The sequence below is a fragment of the Podarcis tiliguerta genome (assembly GCF_965153285.1).
Source record: "Podarcis tiliguerta genome assembly, chromosome: 4".
In the NCBI taxonomy this organism is placed as follows: Eukaryota; Metazoa; Chordata; class Lepidosauria; order Squamata; family Lacertidae; genus Podarcis; species Podarcis tiliguerta.
Window position 1 is genome coordinate 36,839,621 of NC_139537.1, and position 12,414 is coordinate 36,852,034.

Sequence of the window (12,414 nt, forward strand, 5' to 3'; positions counted from 1 at the left end):
TTCGGATCCTACCCTCCACAGCTGGAGAAAACAAGCTTGCTCCATGTGACAGCCCTTTAGATATTTGAAGGTGGCTATCATATCTCCTCTCAGTCTCATCTTAGGCTAAACATATGGAGCTCCTTCAACCATTCTTCGTAAGGCTTGGTCTCCAGACCCTTGATCATCTTGGTTGTTGTCCTCTGCACATGTATCCTTCTTAAATTGTAATGCCCAGAACTGGACACAGTACTCCGGGTGTGGTCTAATAGAGCAGGAATATGTCTCCACATTGCCCAGAAACAGAGGGCTTCTTGCTGGCCAGCCTGATGATATGGTCAGACAATATGCAGAACACTGACAGTGACACCAAATTATCCTGAACATAAGAGTCCCAGGCTGCTCCGACCATGGGCACTTACTCTATTGGTTTATGACTTACCTTTCTAATTCATTCTCTCCTCCTCCCTTCCCATTACATCAGAAAGTAGGCAGGAGTGGGAGTCCTACAAGGCTTAGAGGGAGCATTTAAACATTTCTCTACACCCAATGGTCTCAAGGAAAATTGTCCCCCAACTTCTGGGGTTGGAAGGAGAATAGCTATTCCATTTCTAAAAGCATGCTTGTAAATTGTCTACATCTGGAAGTGCCCTTCTCCCAAATAATATAGAGAGTAAACACACAGCTCCTGTGTGATTCCCAACAGGCCTGCAGGAAGGCATCTGAGATCCAAATACTGCACTGTGCACACACAAGCATCCCTGGCCTTAGCATTAATCAGTCTAAATTTGGCACCATTCAGCCTGTTCCATTTTTAGAGAAATGTGATGCCATCTTCTTCCTCTATATACTGATTCTATGATGAATTATGGTTCAATAAAACCAGGCACAACTAAGATAATAAAGACTGCAATGGACAATAGGATCCTAAAACATCATCCGTCATACCCATATCCTGCTATATTTCAAAGAACACTTTTTGAAATGGCAAACGCTGAAAAGGTTTCTTAACTATTATAGGGTAAGACACATCATAAGGTATTCCGGACCTGCATTGTTCAGGGGTTTGTGCACTAGCAAAAGAACCTTGAACGTGGCACACGCAGCATTGCTGCCTGAGGCAGTCACCTCACTCTGCCTAATGGTAGGAATGGCCGCAGTGATAATCCGTAAAGCTGCATGCTTTGCCTGCTAGATGATGGCACATACTAAACAGAAGCTGCTCAAAGTCACATGATCATAGCAGTCCTCCGGTTTAGTTTTGGTCAGACAATGGCCTCCCACAAAAGCAAGAACCAGTATGCTTCTCTCTTCCTACATCCAGCCTGGTCTGCTCTGCTCTGAATGCGTCAGCCCAAGCAAAGCTTATTACAACAGGCAGGAAACACAATAAATCCTAGGATATCCAGTTAGCCAGTTCAATCAAATCAAGGCTTGGGAACATTACAGTAATACAATACAAGTAAGCTTTAATTGACAAAGGAGGGGAAAAGATGGAAAGAAGGATTCCGCCACTGCCCCCCCCACCGCTGCCACCACACACACACTGTGGGAGTTTGCTCATTAGCAAATGTGGCTGGTTTATTGTGAAACATTTCAGTTGTTCCTGTCACCCACTGTTACTAAGTAAGCGAGAGAAATGGTGTTGAAATGATCTTCTACATGCCTTTCCACACACCCCTTCCATTTACTGCTCATCTGCTCCCTCTTCTTCAAATCCCCATCTTTCAAGCCGGGTTGTAGCCATGGGAGGTTTTTGGGGACCTGGCTATTGAAGTGATTCAAGTTTCCTCCCTTAAATGGCCAGCTTTCACTAAAAATAAAAGTTCCTATGGAGATATAAAGATAAAAAGGTAAAGGTACCCCTGCCCGTATGGGCCAGTCTTGACAGACTCTAGGGTTGTGCGCCCATCTCACTCAAAGAGGCTGGGGGCCAGCGCTGTCCGAAGACACTTCCGGGTCACGTGGCCAGCGTGACATCGCTGCTCTGGCGAGCCAGAGCCACACACGGAAACGCCGTTTACCTTCCCGCTGCTAAGCGGTCCCTATTTATCTACTTGCACCCGAGAGTGCTTTCAAACTGCTAGGTTGGCAGGCGCTGGGACCGAACAACGGGAGCGCACCCCGCTGCGGGGATTCGAACCGCCGACCTTTCGATCGGCAAGCCCTAGGCGCTGAGGCTTTAACCCACAGCGCCACCTGCGTCCCGATATAAAGATATATCCCCATATAAGTCTGGCACTGTTTTACTTTAATCTTTTTTTCTCTCTTAATCATCCAGCAAAAGAGAAAAATAATCTTTGTGCTGATGATATTTTAGTATCCTATTGTTGGCTGCAGTTTTTATTATCTTAAAAGATGACTGGTTTTATTGTGTTTTATTTATCAATTTTATTTATTCATCATGGGTCCAATATATATTGAAAAAACAAAGTATTTTTTGTCTGAATTTAGCACCTTTTTTTAAAAAAAGGAAAAGGTTTATGTGTTCAGGTACCACTAGATTCATGCCTATATCCTCAAGCTGCAGTAACTTAAACTCATCCAAGCAATAGCAGCTAGCTGGGAATCATTGATGGCTATACTATATTCAGAGTGACATCTCAGTCAGAACAGATGTGAAGGATGTTATCTTAGAAGCGATTAGTAAACATTCTCAGTGTACAGTTTTCTGAGAGAATCTGCATCAGGGATGGGAAACCTGTGGCCCTTCAGACAGGGCCAGTCCTATCATTAGGCAATGTGAGACAGCTGCCTCAGGCAGTCTATAATCAGTTCTGTATGCACAATGGGAAAAGGAGCACCATCTAGTCCTTAATCTCAGGCAGTGAAATGTTTTGAGCCAGCCCTGCCTTCAGATGCTGGGGAACTCCTAACACCCAGCAGTGCCAGCCAGCCAGCATGGACAGAGATGTTGGGAACTGGCATGCAGCAATATCTGCAGAGTCATGGATTAGCCCTGCCAATCTACCTCAAGTAGAGTCTCCATGAGTCAGCTCTGTGTCTTTAAGGGAGATCTTTCAGAACCTGTAAGAACAGCCATTCCACTGGCCAGTTTTGAATGGAAAAGTGACCCTCCCATCCTTCCAGGTGACTGGAAAATTAACATTTCCAGCTTCGTGTGTGTTTCACCCACACCCAGACGATAGTTGTTCAGGGCTGCAACCTAAGGTCTCTGTCAATGCATCATCTGTGACCTTAAATAATGTTATAAAATAGAGACTTACTGCTGCGTTGGAGCAGCAGGAATAAATATGGCTAGAGTTGTGATGAATTTAGTATTGCATACTGTGCTGTGACCTTTAGTTCTAATGAGATTTCTCTGGAATGGCCCCCATGATAGAAATTCTCTCTTGCTGCCCTGATAATGGATCAATCCTAGCAGAAAATGATTAGTGGCAGCAGATAGACAATGCTTTGGAGCTGAGGCCTGTAACTGTATAGTCTGGAGCACAGGCAGATCTTCTGCTCAGAAGAAGAATCAACAAAATATAATCCTTTCATTGTCTAGTGTCTTAATATTTGCTGATATGGTCAACAACCAAAGGGAAGTCAGGAAAAAGAAAGGAAAATATATACAGTATTTGCTTTGGGACATCTTCATTCTCTTCTGTTTTGTCTTATTTAGTAAGCATGTAAACAATAACAGGTATACATAAATAACCCATTTAAAATGTGTATCATTCAAAATCTCAGATACAACGTAATCTGTGGACCTATTGCAGCCAACCTTTTAATAGCTGTGCATGCAATGAATTCTTATACTTTGGCAATCCTGGTTTGTATAAACAAGCACTGCTGAATCAGGATAGGCTGAATGAGAGCTTGCTCATACAAATCAACCTTTAGTGATTTATGATTTAGTTGATTATATAAATGACTCTGAGATTTTCCCAGATATTTGCCTTGTTGCTGTGTGTGCAGTTGAGACAAAGACAATTTTTGCTATTGATAATGTTCATTCAATAAATCATGCATATCAAAGGAGGATTGGATTGTAAGTAGCGGGAAATATACAAGTCACACGGCTTCACACATGATAGAGATATGGCAATATATTTATAATCTTTGGGGCTTATTATGTCTATGGAACTGTAAGCTATTAACTGGTTAACATTTCCCATTTGGAGGACAGTTTCTAAAAGCCACATGTCCATGTCCCTAAGCTATCTCTTGCTAAAGTGCTTGTTCAATAATGTGTGAAATGCAATGAAGTGTGATGGGTTTGCACATGACTGCTTGGTTTCTGTTGATGGGTAAAGGAAATTATAAAGGAGCAAACAGAGGCCTGAAATGCTAATTTAGTTTGGTTATCAGTCCGGTGCTTTTAGAAGTGACTAAACTATTGTTTTAGGTAGAATTCTTATAATTCCTAAGATATACTATAGGTCTTGGCTAGTGAGCAATCCACTGGGATTTCACTTTTTGAAGATCATTTCTCAGTCTTGAGCAGCAGCAAACTGAAGGAGCCAACCTGGATCTTAGTAGTTTCTGGGCCACCAATCTATTCAATATTATTATCGCCTAGCTTTTAAGACTGGCGGTATGAAGGATGGGATGTTCTGTGGAGAGAGGAGATTCCTTCCCATTGATTCTTCCTCCCATTGCTGCAGTCCTGCTCCTTCACCATCCAACTTGTCTTGTCTCCTGCCAGGGATGCTACGTAATCTCCCTGTGCTTTGGTTCCTTCCCTTTCAGCTCCTTGGGTTGTATAGTGTGGTTTGTTGTCTGCTGCAACAAACTGGTGTGTAGGTCAACCAAAGATTAGAAGGACTCCTCTCTTTCAAAAAGACCCTCCATGTAACAGAGATAGCACTGAAAAGAGATGTTAGTCAACACAGTTCAGCTGACCTAAACTGTCCATCACAGCATCATCTCTACAACAGGGGCACTCTGGTCTGTGGTCGCTACTGTTTTTTATGCAAGGGCCACATTTGCCCTTAATGAATCTTCTGGGGGCTACTCCACACAAGAGTGTGCACATATCTTGCAACCAGCGATGGCTGGTAGGGTGAAAGGTTGGGAGACTGACAGCAGATGGAGTCAGAGCCAATGACAGGAGGAGACAACAAATTCTAATTTTGCCCCCATCCTCCTCCCTGCTGGTTTCTACATGAGCAGCAATGCAGACTAAGGAGGAGGAAGCTAACAGGCCTTGCCACTCCTGCAGTGTGGGTCTGGCTGAAGCTGGTGGGGCAGAGCCCCATTTGCTCCTATGAAACACTGCTTGTAATAATAAATATAGTTGAGTATGAAAGGATTAGCATATTGTGTAAACTGATGGCATCCCATTCCTTGCAGATGTGAGAATTAAAAGGTATTGGCTAAACAACAAAGGGGCAAAAATGCAGTTTTGTCTGCTGCTGCTGCTAATTGTGATAACAGTGATGGTTTTAAGAATTAGAGTGAAAGAGTAAAATGTTGCGAGGTTCCAGATGGTTTGTGAAAAGGCTGAATAATTGCTAGTATAATCACTCATTCGCCTAAGTGGGATTCTCAAAAGATGGCAAGAATCTGGAGTGGCTGCCATAATAGTTGGAACAGAAGTCGCTTTCTAAACTGCAACATTCAACCAGAATGCTTTTTGTGCTACAGCGGGAAGACTGCCCTAAATGTTTGATGGGCAGTGAATCTGAGCCCTGTGAAATGCTGAGCTGTCCAATTTCTCACAAGGAATGGGTCGAGAATTCGGTTAGGCTTCTGAATGCCTGGAAAAGAATCAGCTGCTCAATTTCTGCTCGTCATGCAGCTGTTGAAAGGCACAGGAGCATTGCCAGAATAAAAAGGATGGAAATGTTCCCTAACTCTATAGAACAAGAGAACACCATCCCAGCAAAAGAAGAAATTTCTAGTGTGAAGATTACATATCTTGAGTTAGAGCCTTTAAATATCACACAAGGCAGTTATATCCCACAAGGAGGTTTAGAATCAGAGTTTTCCTTCTCTTAGATGGACTACCTTCCCAGGTTCATGAGCCCCATCTGCCCCTCACTTCCCTCTGCAGCACATGCAGAAACTGCCTTCTTGACCATTGAACCCACTATTGGTCTCATCTCCTCCATTTACCAGAATCTGTATTTGCATGCAGGGGAAGTCCCTAAGTCATTAAGGGTTTGAGACCCATTGGCTACCCTCACTTGGTTTTGCCGGCCAGTTGAAGATGTTTCCAGGGTGTGGCCACTGTTGTTGTTGTTGTTGCTGTTAATAATAATAATAATAATAATAATTTGCCATCCAGAGGGGGAGGAGAGGAAATGAGAGTCTTGTTGCATGACTCTGTTGCTACAGCATTGGATACACAGCCCCTTTTTAATTGCTTTTGTAGTCAATTTCATAGCACAATTTTCCCCTGTCCTATAGGACAATGCTGTAAATCAATAAACTAATATATTCTGAACTGTTTATACTGTTTGTTTTTGCTGCTCCCCCTTTTTACGCACAGGGTCCCTTTTGCAGACAACCATTCAACACACAACTTGGCATACAACTACAAGAGCAATGTCTTAAAGGGATTCTTGTTCACATGATATGTGTATTATGTGTTAAGCATGAATTCTGACAGAGAGCTCAGAAGAAAGAATGCTGTCTGGCTGCCATTGTCAGTATTGCAAGGCCACTGCTATAAGTGCCACATGTGCCTCTCACTCACAATAGGCTGTGCTTTGAGAGCAGCAACTGGGTAATGTGAGCAGTCCCTTAAGAATTTGAATCTACGATTTTCTGTACCTTGAATTCCCGCCGGAATAGGTTGATGCAGGCAAACTGGATCCACAGAAGTAGATAAAGGTAGCATTTCACAAAGCAATGAGAGATTGCTGGCTTCAGTTGAATAAAAGCAGCTTTAGGGATTCGTATAGCAAAGAATTGTGATACTCTCTGATGCCTGACCTTCTGAAACTGTGTCTAGAGAGATGGACCTAGTTTACAAATTTGGCAAATCACTTACATGGCTTTAAGTTGATTTTACGCTTATGACATATATCTAGATGAACTTGCCATTCAATAATGGAATCGACACAAGATAATATCACCAAGGCAACTATCGGTAATCAAACAACAAACGTCCATAAAAATGGCAAGTAGTTTCTTTCCCAAATAGGTTTTATCTTAAACAATAACAAGCACAGTAAATAAAGAGTTCACCTTTAATATATCAGTGGTTCAGTGCTCATTTCTTCTCCTTCCAAAATAAATTTTATCTTGAACAATTGCAAATGAGAGTCCAAGTGTGATATAACAGTGGTTCAGTGCTTGGACATCATTCCGGTAATCTGACGTTTCATCGCTAAAGAGCTTAGTCATCGATAGTAGTACATAACAAACAAGAGAAGACAGTATGTAAATGACTTAAAGCAGGGGTATATCTGTCCCCAGGGGACGCGGGTGGCGCTGTGGGTAAAACCTCAGCCTCTAGGACTTGCCGATCGTCAGGTCAGCGGTTTGAATCCCCGCGGCGGGGTGCGCTCCCGCTGCTCGGTCCCAGCACCTGCCAACCTAGCAGTTCAAAAGCACCCCCAGGTGCAAGTAGATAAATAGGGACCGCTTACTAGCGGGAAGGTAAACGGCGTTTCCGTGTGCTGCGCTGGCTCGCCAGATGCAGCTTGTCACGCTGGCCACGTGACCCGGAAGTGTCTGCGGACAGCGCTGGCTCCCGGCCTATAGAGTGAGATGAGCGCACAAACCTAGAGTCTGTCAAGACTGGCCCGTATGGGCAGAGGTACCTTTACCTTTATATCTGTCCCCATCTGCCTGTTTTCCATCAGGAGGAGCACAGAAAGAGGACAGTGTCCTTCACTTTGTTGAGCTTTAGAAATGACATGATGGGGCACCACCACACACCTGACCTCCAGTCGGTCATGTTGCTGTTGCTTGCCAGGAGGCAGGGGGCACTGGAGAGGTTGCTGTGATGCAAACACACCAGCAGAAGTGTTGGATAGGCTCTGCCAGTGCATTTGGACTGCACTGAAGTTGCCACCACCACTCCCTCTACTTCCCAGGGTACATAGGAACCACCTCCTGGGGTTTGAGGGGTCTTCAGCCCCCCAAAAAAATATTTGAGGAGGCCGAGGGCCCAAAAGTTGATGGGAATTGCCATTCAAGTGGTGTGTTTGCACCACATCATGTGATTGATTATGCGGGGTGGGGCTTGCCTGTTCCCCTGCCCCCAATATTTTATTCAAGTTGGCATTCCTGCCAGTAAGCAATAGGAAAATGCCCATCTGGAGGTCACATGCTTACCACTGGTATGGCACACTACACAAAGGCTGTTTTAAAGTAGCAGCTGATAGCACATGGCCAGATTGTTTGCATCCTGCTGACTGGATGATAGTCACCCTGCCATCTCAGACCTTTCATGCTGGGCGCTTGCAGTCCTGTTTTGTTAGATGACTCTGGGTTTTAGAATTATGAGAGAGGGAAAGAAATATCTCTGCATCTCCTTTCTCCAAGCCAAGCATAATTTTTGCACCACCACACAGCCCCTGGGAATCACAGGTGACTTTTGGGCCATTATTCCAAGGAAGTGAACCCAATATTTTAAGCCAATTTCAGATCTATGTTGCTTTAGAGTCCACTAATTCCAAGCACAAGGATCTTTTTACTATTTAAGGCTTTATTCCTAGCCCTACTTACCTGTGGGGAAAACCCCACTGAATTCAGTAGGACTTCAATCTGTATCTGTATCTCTTTCCTGCAGAATGGGACTGTCACAAGTGGTACAAAATAATAATCAAATCCATTTTCTGTATAGTGTACAAGAACCTCCAGGGGAAAAGACCACTCCCTTTTTATGGCAAAAAATAAATAAATAGACAAATAAAATGCTTGTCAGAGACAATGATGTCAATATATATTTTTAGCACAATTAAATTTAGTATTGTACTCTCTTTCCATCTTCTTGATTTCATTTTTTAAAATCTTTCTCACTGAAGGGAAAAGCAGGATTAAGTAAATCTCAATATATATGGAATACCTGTTTCCAGCAAAGTATAGGAGTGGTTTTTGTTTTGTTTTCTATGCTGGCAAAAAGGTGCTTTTCAAGATGTCATAGGCTACATAATTTTAATGGAAGTGAAATGTTTGGGTTTACTTCTACATCTAAAAATAAGCTATTGAGCTGATGACTAAGCTTCCTTGCTCATTTAAGAGCCTATCTTTAAATACAATAATGGTTCAATCACCTGGGATACATATTCCTAATTTTGGAGGAAATTATTGATTGAATGAAACTGAAGGCAGTGTCCTTGTCTGTCTTCTTTGCGATATGAACTATGGAGAACAAAAAGTCATTTGGCACCTCAAAGACTAACAAACCTGTTATGGCACAAGCTTTCATGGACTGCAGTCCACTTCACCAGATGCATGATGTAATCCTAAATTGGCAAGCACCTGTCCATAGGGGGTGGAAATGCAGAGGAGATGGAGGCAGTAACAGATTTTACTTTCTTGGGCTCCATGATCACTGCAGATGGTGACAGCAGTCACGAAATTAAAAGATGCCTGCTTCTTGGGAGAAAAGCAATGACAAACCTAGACAGCATCTTAAAAAGCAGAGACATCACCTTGCCAACAAAGGTCTGTATAGTTACAGCTATGGTTTTCCCAGTAGTGATGTATGGAAGTGAGAGCTGGACCATAAAGAAGGCTGATCACCGAAGAATTGATGCTTTTGAATTATGGTGTTGGAGGAGACTCTTGAGAGTCCCATGGACTGCAAGAAGATCAAACCTCTCCATTCTTAAGGAAATCAGCTCTGAGTGCTCACTGGAAGGAGCTAAGGCTCTAATACTTTGGCCACCTCATGAGAAGAGAAGACTCCCTGGAAAAGACCCTGATGTTTGGAAAGATGGAGGGCACAAGGAGAAGGGGATGACAGAGGACGAGAGGGTTGGACAGTGTTCTCAAAGCTACAAACATGAGTCTGACCAAGCTGCGGGAGGCAGTGGAAGACAGGAGTGCCTGGCGTGCTCTGGTCTATGGGGTCACAAAGAGTCGGACACGACTAAACGACTAAACAACAAAAGGTCAGGGGGCATGAAGGGCAAAAACAGAAGAGTACAGCAATTAGCAGGAAACAGACTAGTGACAGTGGAAAATACAGCATTGGTAATAACACAAACATTCTGGCATTGGTAAGCCAATTAGCACTAGTTGATGAAAAAATACATTCACACTTCCACCGCTAACAGTTTCAAAGTTGACAGGAACAGCATCTTCGAACCATCAACTGCCTGTTCTCAGCATCTGTTACTCCAAGATAAACCGTTCAAGAGACTGTTGATATATCACATCAATGGAAAGGGAAGCTGATGAGACTTTCTTTTGGTCACTTGGATGAAAGGGTAATGAAGCAAAAATGTTAGCCAATAGGAATTGATGCCTCTTCTGTGTCCTTAAAATGTCACAGGGAGCTGAATGGATGATTAGCTATAATATGTGCTCTGTTACCCTTTCAATATCCGTAGCCTATCATAGAGAAGAAATATGCAAGATTCATCTACGTAAGTTCATTTCAATTTGCTGGATTACACTTGTTACAACTGCGTTATAAGCCAGACGTTTTATTCTCGAAGCTTTGTTGGTGACGGTTACATATTGGGTCTGGAAACACTATGAAACTTCTTTTTTTAAGGAAAGAAAAACCCCACCAGTCTTTAATTTTCACAAGTCAAATGTTGAAATTCAGCAAAAATCGATGAACTTCAATTACAAGCTGGATATTAATCAACAAAAGAATCTACTGCCAGCCGTAAGAGTCAAAGATCTGAGCTGCCTATGTGTTCGATTGTGAGGAATATCCCTCAAGGAAAGAATTGAAATCTAGTTGTATGTGGTGGTGGTAAGGGACCATTTTCCCATGATGTTGGGCTTCTTTAATATTGTGCTGGTCCTGCTACAATGCAGGATGGTCCTGTTGGATATGAAGACAGTATAAAGAAACAGCTGGGCTGAATTATCTTTGCAGCTGGTGTGACAGGCAAGAGCCACAGTGTCCTCTAGTGGTTGTGAGTTCCAATTAACACAGGAGACTGACTTATAGCAGGCCAGCCCACTGGTCAGTCACATATTAGCTACTCTGACCAGCTGCAAGGCTTCCTGGAAGAGGTCATTATACCTGCAGAACATGTACTCTACCACTGAGCTCTCTGCTGCCTTTCCCAGCATCTCACAGGACAGTTTACAAAGATGGTTGAACTTTCAGGAATAGCTCCTTATCTGTTTTTGGAAAGGGCTAGGGGTAATGGCAAGAGTTTTCTTGGCTTTGCGTTACTAGCTCTACAACTCCACTAAATCTGTGCTGTTTGTGAGCAGCGGTTCACTCTGTACGACATATTAGGGCATGCCATTAGGGGGTGAAACGTAGTTTTTGCCATTTACTTCAGTGAGGAGTCTTAAAAACATGTTTTTTGGTGTGAAGAATTCAAATATGCTGTAAGTTTTGTGGTCGGACAACACTCAGCTTGGTCAAGGTTTGATGAAGGACCACATAAACTGCTTTCAGAAAACCCAAGAACTTTAATTTCACCTTCTGCAAATGTCAGGTAATGCTAAATAATAGTAATAAGAAATAATATTGATATATAATATAACTACAAGTGCTAGGCAATCATTTTTAATTATTTCTATGCAATTTTACGCATGCTTTACTTACCAAGCAAAGCTAAATTATATTAATTTAACCAGAATAACTTTTGAATTCCCAAGTCATGTTACAACTTTTTAGCACCACTCATTTTTAAAATTTGAAAGTCAAAAACTTCAGTCAAAATGCCCTAATGTTATATACAGGAGATGTGGTAGGACTGAGTTTCAGCTTCATGCATGCCTCTGACCTGGGTTGTATACCCTAACCACACAACCAGCTCATCTGTTATCATTTATTTTCTTTATACAAGTTACATACCAGTTAATATAAAAAAGCTCCCTCTGCTATCCTCATGTGACCCCCTGCACCTCACCCCCATCTGCCTCAAGGGGCTAGAGAAATAGATTTGGATGGTGGCCCAGGCTCACACCTGATTATCTTGCAATGTTCTACCACAGTTTACTGTTATATTCAAACAGGACTGCTAAACTACTTAACGTCTGCAGCATAGTTATACTCTTAGATTGATGTGCGAACCTGAATGTTCTGTTTAATTGAAAGAAGCAAGGGATAAATCACTAAGAGGAGGCAAAGGGTATCAAAAGGCCACATCCATCTAGGTTCAGAATTAGGTTAGTGCAAAAAGATCTTAGGCAACCGACATGCAGAACTCTGCTGTTCTAGTGATGCCCAGCTGCAATGCCAGCATCGCCATGTGCAGTGCATAGGAACCAACTCCCTGGACCCCCGCAAAGTTGATGGGCATTCCCATTCAAATGATGTGTGTGCACTGTGTCATGTGATAAATTATGTGGGGCAGGGCTTTCCTGGGCCCCCACAATACTTTATTC